Source organism: Diprion similis, chromosome 3 (assembly GCF_021155765.1).
Source record: "Diprion similis isolate iyDipSimi1 chromosome 3, iyDipSimi1.1, whole genome shotgun sequence".
Lineage (NCBI taxonomy): Eukaryota > Metazoa > Arthropoda > Insecta > Hymenoptera > Diprionidae > Diprion > Diprion similis.
The window spans coordinates 16,846,879-16,854,871 of record NC_060107.1 but is presented as its reverse complement, the minus strand read 5'-3'; the positions used below and the strand labels follow the sequence as shown (position 1 = coordinate 16,854,871).

Here is a 7,993-nt window from a genome sequence, read left to right as displayed (position 1 = left end):
TGACGATGATTATCGACGGTTGCTTTAATCAATTTTTGTATATAGTATGGCGGTAAACCCGGTCGGTCACGGACTTATGGACGGAGCCCAAAGAGGCATTATCGGCGCGGTAAGTGAGACCAGCGAGGCGAAAAACGGAAAGGGAATCAGCTTAGAGCATGTAGTACATGGAGGGAGCCAGTCCTATGCTGTCCCCTTAGAGCACTATGCTCTAAGGCTGTCCCATAAGCGACAAGTGTGCAAAGCATAGATATTGTAGCATGAGTTCCTTTCTCTCTCTCACAACATGTGATTGGTCGATTCAAAACAGTCACGTGACTCTGCGTCAGAGCTGCACCAAGCGATGCGGTAAGGGTGCAGACTGCAGTGCCCACGTAGTGCTTGACATGCGCTTGAGTAGTTCGAAGTGTGCAGTGTTAAAATGATATAAACGCAACCGAATTCTAAAATACTGAATTTGCAAAATAGAAAGTGACGAACCAAATGGTTCGAGCGTCAATTTTCACAAGTAAGTAATATTAAAAATTGTATGGGTTACCTTATTGTTTATATTCTCTTTGGAATCAGGTTCTTACATACCACTTGTTAGTTTCGAGATAAGTAAAGGTACTAAGTTGATAATACAGTTTAGTAAACTATGCATGGTCAAAGTGCCATTGCATGAATAAAACTATCATTTTTTTTGTTTCTTCGAACCCAAAATCCCAAAAATTCGATGCTATCAAGAAATTCATAAAGCAAGTTTTTTTCGAACAAAAATCATCCTTTTTTGTTACAATTGTCATGAATTTTTTAGTGTAAATATAATACAATATGTTATTATATATTATATATTATATATTATATTGAAATATACATAACATATTGTATATGATACACAATAATAATTATATACGTAATTATCGTACATAATATAATATACTTTAATGAAGGCAACATACGCTCTTCAAAATGTCATAGAAAATTATAATTAGTTGCGTATCATTGACGCGGGCACTAAATTTACCATGCTACGCTCCTGGTTTAGAAGGAGAAGAAAACGGATGAGTTCGCTCGGTCGGTAAAGGTAAGACTGCTACATCGCGTTAAATTATTCTCTTATCAATTCAATTTAAACAATTGAAAATATTCGCCGGTTTTTGATTGTTTGAATAAGTTCATATTTTGAATGAAAATGAAAATTATAGCTAATATGGACTTCAAAAATGAAATACTTATAATATTCATTAATAAATAAAATGTAAAAGGTATGCAATCGGTATAATCTAGCTAAAAGAGAACTTTCCTTGATAATGAAATATTTTCAAACCCAATAAATATTGTAAAATTGATAAATAGTCTTTTTTGAGTATTTGGTACGTAGATATCGTAAGTTAAAAAACTTAGAATGTATATATTACCACCACCATTTTACAGAAGTACAAGAACAACAGAATTGAGTTGAACAAATAACAATTTGACATGATAATTGCTACACAAAAATAAATGAAATCATAACATGCTTCAACAAAATTTATAAATAACAATTAAATTTGGTCATTCAAATTAAACGACGATACAATACATATTTTCAATTTTGAGGAATGAATTGCTTCATATTTCAAGTCTCATTTGGGACATTTCAGAGGCCACGTCAAGCCTCTCTGCCGATTTGTTTACTTTCTTAATCTGAACTTGATAATACAGATATTTTTGGATACCTGACTCGCAAGTCTTTTTTTGCCTATTGGGTAACAGAGACTGCTCGGTACCCGCTGACGAACTGCAAAATATACTGTCCTTCTAATCTTTGTTAACATTAAACTGATCTATCCACTCTTTTCCTTTGGCTAACACTTTACTGGCTGCCGTCAAAAGCTTACTTCTATTCCTACTCGCTGTTTGCCAAATATTCTCTCTTTCCGCTGATAAAGGTCCGTATTTTTCTGACCGTTGACGCAATGAATTACCAAAGTTCTCTGTCGTCCTCAATCCCTTGTTATACGTTAGTTTTGGATGAAAAGAAAATTTCCCTCTCTGCTTAGTAATGGAAGAAGTGTCGAGACCCGATGTTGACGGCGTTTTAACATAATCCTGCGGACATTGGAGGCTGCGATGTTTTTTGGGCACCCTGACTGGCGGACCCTACCAAACGATCATGAACCTGTGCCGATGTGCAAGACGACGTATTGGCTCGAAGCAGATCATCACGCGGAGTCCAAGCTGTGGATCGAATGATTATCATTGAACCATGAAAGATTAAGTCTCTGAAAATTCACATTTCATAATATATTGCGATTATGGCACCTTTTGGTGTTGCAGCTGCGGTTCGACCACTAAGAACATCTTCCAGCATCTTAGCAACCTGCCTCACCTGTCCCATGAGCTGCAAGGTTGCAACGCTTCGGTGATGTGCTGCTCAATTTTCTCGCAGTCGTGCACCTGTGGGTTCTTTTTGTTTGACGATGATGCATTTCTCGAAAACCTATTTGCAGGGTGTATCGGCAATACGTAGCATGTCTTAGGGCTTCGATGGATATTCTGGTATCGGAATCTCATCATCTGCAGCCTGACTGTACGGTGAATGGAAGGAAAACTAACAAACTTTGCCTACAGAAATCAGGATATGTAGAGATATGAGAGATGTGTACATTACTGTACATACAGGTACTCGGTAAGCAAAAACTTGAGATCTTTCAAGCGTGCCTGTAAATAATAGCCGTTTGGTTTCGAACTGTGATTTTACGTTTGAATCATGGCTAATTATAGACATTATGTAACTTGCACATAGAATCTCTCTGACACAGATTTGAATAATATATTTAACAATAACTTACTTCAATTACAAGTGAAGGGGACCAGCGCAACTTGGAATTTCAAAAAAATCGCCTTTTTGCATTAAACGCCACGTGAGGGTCATATTTATCTCTAAAAACATCATCTTCGCCGAATTCAATGAAATGGCAGAGTCATCATCGAAAATCATTTTTTCAAAATCAATTATTTTTTTGCGGTAGATGCTACATCAGGGTCATATTCACCTCTAGAAAAACACCTGTTCCCACCATTCGAATACCGCGCCCATGTGAACCCAGCCTCAGCAGTCTGTCGCAAGTAGCGCGATTGTTTTGTTTTCATATACACGCACTTTCATCACTATACTCAGGGGGTTGTAACATCCGACCGGAATGTAACAATGGTAACATCCGACCGGAACGTCCGTATGTTTTATTGCTTATTATGTTTTATTGCTTATGACTATTCCCTAACATTAGTATCAACTAACCAAAACTCTAAATGTGAGAACTCTGTAAGTAAGTCATACAAGGAAACTGCCTAACCATCCGAATGCCCCTAGATGAGGTATAACAACAATTATCATTAATCAAGAGTCCAGAAACCGTATTACAGGATCCTCACATTACAGGTGACTGTGATATTATTATTTTATTATTACAATTTACTAATACTATTATATCCAAATACTATACAATACCTAGTCGCAAACACGGAGTTTAGAGCCACATTATAGGCAACCTACGCTACACTCTACAGCTCGGGAGATAGATAAGACTATAATGCAAAAGACATACAAGCATGAAAATCAATAGCATTCCTGTAATAAACTATAAAGGCTAAGGACTGTGATACCTCCAAAAACGTAAATACAACTTATTCAACATGAATTATAGAATCCCTTCCGAAACGCCGTATTGTAGGCAACGCGCCTAAACTTTGGAGGTAACGTATACCAAAGAGGATTAGGACGTATACCTCTATTGCAGAACCGTACAGAAGCCACCTGAAGATGGTATCAGTAACATAATAACAAAACCACCGAAGGTAAACTAACTCACGGGATGATTCTGTAGGGCGAAGCAATCAAAAGGCAACCTAGGAAAATAATGATGAATAGACTATTATTAAAACATCAAAATCAAAACATCTACATTATTTTTGGAGACGAAATATAACAGTGTATCAGAATTAATTATCTTTTAGAACAAGGGGAAGAAATGCATTGTGTGGGGCAATGCTTGAGGAGAGGATTTCACACCCCTACCGCTACCGATCTGAATAAATACGAACACCGAGCGTTCATTTGCTCTCTTGGTTTTTATCTCCAGTAACTACTAGTACTCAGTAAATCCTCGCGGTAAAATCCTCTAGCACTTGCATTCCAACGACGAATCTCTGCCCGATTCATTATCCAATTTTCTATTATTAAAATTGTTCATTCTTATTCTGTGTGTTTAATCGAAATATATTCCATTTTAAACCAATTCCAAATCTAAATTCAGTGTTCATTTAAAACAAGTTCCCTCAGCACACCTATGCAACGATTCCAGGAGAAGCCATCTTATAAAAGGTGAAGTAAACTTCATTCCAATAATTTATAACAACTTCCAACTCCCCGTTAATACCCAATTACGCGAATTCGACCAAGTTGCCCATTTCACTTCAGTGATTATAGTCTAGTCAACAAGTGCTTTTTAGGTCAAAACTTTTTCTCTCTCTCCTAAAAATATGGTTGAGGTGTCATTGGATTCGGAATCGCATGTAGAAAGTTTTTGAAAAAATTCAAGGGCCGCTCGCAAAAATTGCAAAAGTTATAAACAATTAACTAAAAAAAAGGGGGTTTGGTTTTTTGATTATTTCTCAAAAACTATTCGAGATACTTTAAATCTGAAAAAAGATTCAAAAAGAGGATAAAATTTCCTAAAAAAAAATCCGGACTCTCGGAACTGTAGGACCAATATTTATAATTTTCCCAGAGCGAGGAAAATAGGGCCGAAAATGGGTGCTCTGGCCTGCGTAAGTCGCGCCTACTTCGGACACTTTATTAATAAAAATTATTTTAACATATTAAATATAAAATTTAAGAAATGAAAAAATTCAGGGGCTTACTGGATAGATAAATGAACAATAATCCGCCTAAAAAAATTTTTATCTCAATTTTTCAATTAGTTATGCATTAGTTAATGAACAATTTTATGTAGCTTGAATGTTAACATTGCAAATGCGATAATTGTTAAACTACAAACCTCAAATTTTTTTCCTTTCTTGGAGCTATTCTTCAAAGGCTTCAGAATAGATCTCCGTTGGAAAAATTAAAAAATTTTGATTTTTCAGTTTTTTATTACTAATTTTCATTGTTGCAAAATTAAAAACTTCAATTAATCATCGAAATTTTTTTTTTCTCAATATTATCGATGATCCGTTTCTTTGTTATCAGAAGCTGCATAGAAATAATTTTTTCAAATTTTTATCTCCTATTGTTTAAGAAATTGTTATAAACAAATGAGTTGTTTATAAGATAATTGAAATTTTTTTATGGAATTTCAATCTTTGATACAAATAATGATTTTTAGAAAAAAAATCGTTTCTTAAAAAAAAATTTTTGTAGCTTAAAAATAGTTTTGTTAAATAACAATTTTTTTCTACCACTTGTATTCAATATTAAGGAATCATTTTTTGTTGAAAATCATGATTTATCTTGTTCTTTAATAACTGAAAAAAAAATTCTGTTTTTATTCAAATTTTCATTGTTTATTCAATAAACAATTCGTGATAAACAATTAAATTGTTTTATTATATTTTTTTTCTTTTTCTACACAATGAAACAAAAACAAGCAAGTATTGCTTCCTTATGAAAAAAATTTATTTATATTTTTTATCGCATTTTAAAAATTCTTTTGTCCTTTACTTCATCAGTCTCACTTGGTTTTCAATGTTTAAACTTATTATATCTTATAGACTAATGGAGATGGGATGAAAAAAGCTCAGATTTAATTGTTCTTTATCAAGTAAAGAATAAATTGAGCCCAAAATTAAAGATCTGACCTAATTATTTATTTAATTTATACCATTTTTTTATAAAAACAAGCGTTGGAAATTTTTTTTTTTCAAGCTTTATGAATAATTATGTTATAAACTATGATAAATATGACTATATGACCTTAATTGCTTCTCACGCTGCATGTGGTAGCGACGCTGCAATTAGAGATTCTTCTTTTTGCCTTCCTAAAAATTATCAGAAGTATCCCCCCAACATTGTACCTACCGACGTATTGCTTCTGACGCTGTAGTCAGGGATTCCTCTTGTTCCTACCCCCCCCCCCCCCCCCCCCCGCCCCTTCCCCACCAGATAACACTTCCGCCCCAGACTAAATGCCTAGACGAAACAACGATAAAACAGGAGGAAAACGCAAAACAGAAAAGGCACTCATTAAGGCGCCGCTGACCTGACTTGAAAATATCAAATCGTGACGTCATAAATACGTGCAGCGCCTCTGAACGTTGAACGGTGAACTAAAGCCGCTGATTTCATTGGCTTGTTCTGTTAGATCCAACCAATGATGTCAGTTACAGACATAGAACTTATACTGTTACAGATCGAGACATGCTTCTTGTGGACCATGAACGGGCTGCTGTCACATGAAAAACGCACGAATCGTGCCATATTTACAAAAAAATAACTGATAGTATAAGTTTTCCCGAATAAAGCGAGTGCTTTTGTACGTGGCTAACTGTCTGGCGAGAGTGAAAGAAATTGTGAAACAGTGCAATCAGTGAATATTCAACATGCGGTAGCTCCGATCGGCCATGTTTGTTTTGGCGTGATTTTATTCACTTCATTATTCTTTATTATAAACATTATCAGCGATTTGCATGACCAGTGACTGAGTTAGCCACGTACACTTTTATTCAAGCTTCAATTTAAAAATTTCCCGAGTAAGATTCGTGCTTCCGTTCTCGCAGGATTCGTAATTGCGTTTTCCCCGCTTCTGACGTCACGAAATATATATATGACATGCCAGCTCAGCGGGGCCTTAAAAACGCACGGACTGTTAGCTCAACCGACCCAAATAACCCAATACCAGGTTACGTGGAAATATTATATTTAAATTCTAATAAACCAAAAAATTCAAACCACGCAATTAGAAACGAAGAAGAAGTTAAACGATATAAAGAGAGCATCAAATTCGTACACTTCGCTGAGCCCACTCGTCCATCGGCTTTATGGTTTTCGGCGTCTAGGTCCTGTGCATCGCGGTCTGACGCACCCGGGTCGTCCGCTCCATGGTTTTCGGTGCACAGGACCTAGACACCGAAAACCATGGTTTTCTCTAATTAAAATAAAGTTATGCTAAATTGTGTTACTTCAATATTTAATTCTCACCACACGAATAAGCCCTGAAAAATTGATTTAAGGTGTTCGCGTGAACAGTCATTATAATACAGAAAACATTGTATTATTACTATGAACATAACGCTGATCGTTATTACAATTATTCGATTCAGAGTTTATAGTATTATCATCGCTTGTACAATTTCAATTAAGTCACAAGGGCGTAAGAAAAGAGTACCGGTAGGACAGAAAAAATGTGCCCGCCAAGTACGTAGCTCTTGGAATGATGTTTCGATATCACTACACGAAAAGCGAGGTCCGACTTCACGACGTGTACGTGTGGGGAGGTCGTGCTTGGCATTTTTCCTGATTTCACGGCAAAGATTGACGATAAGTTTTTCATTATAATGTAACCATGGTACTTGGCGGCTATTTTTGCATTTCAGATGTTTTTGATTCAGATAAACAATACCGTAGCTAAAGCAAGCACTATTAATAAGGAGGTAAAACCGAAATCCGAATTTGCACCGGGAGACACCACAGAAATCGAGAAAATAAGGGAAATCCTACGAGAGGTCGCGATTCCCGACCCCGTGACTCCTCTTCCCGAAGAGACACCGCTGTGGGAATTAATACCCATTTCGATTTCTCCCCCATCTCAACCTCCGGCTCCCTCCTCGCGTTTTTAAATTCCTGAGATATCGAGCTTGACCACGTAAAAGAGAGCGGGAGGAAAATATAAGCAAATGAGGAAACTTTGGCACGAGTATACCGTGCAAACATATACTCCGGAATTCTTGAGGAAACTTTATATCGACGCACCGGTACATACCGTAACTACCGCGGACTTGTTAAAAATCCCATAACCTCCGAATCCGACAT

The 7,993-nt window shown here is 36.2% G+C and overlaps 1 pseudogene; it reads right to left on the bottom strand.

The window, feature by feature from the left end:
- Positions 1 to 1,593: 1,593 nt before the first annotated feature.
- Positions 1,594 to 7,993, bottom strand: LOC124404693 (annotated as a pseudogene).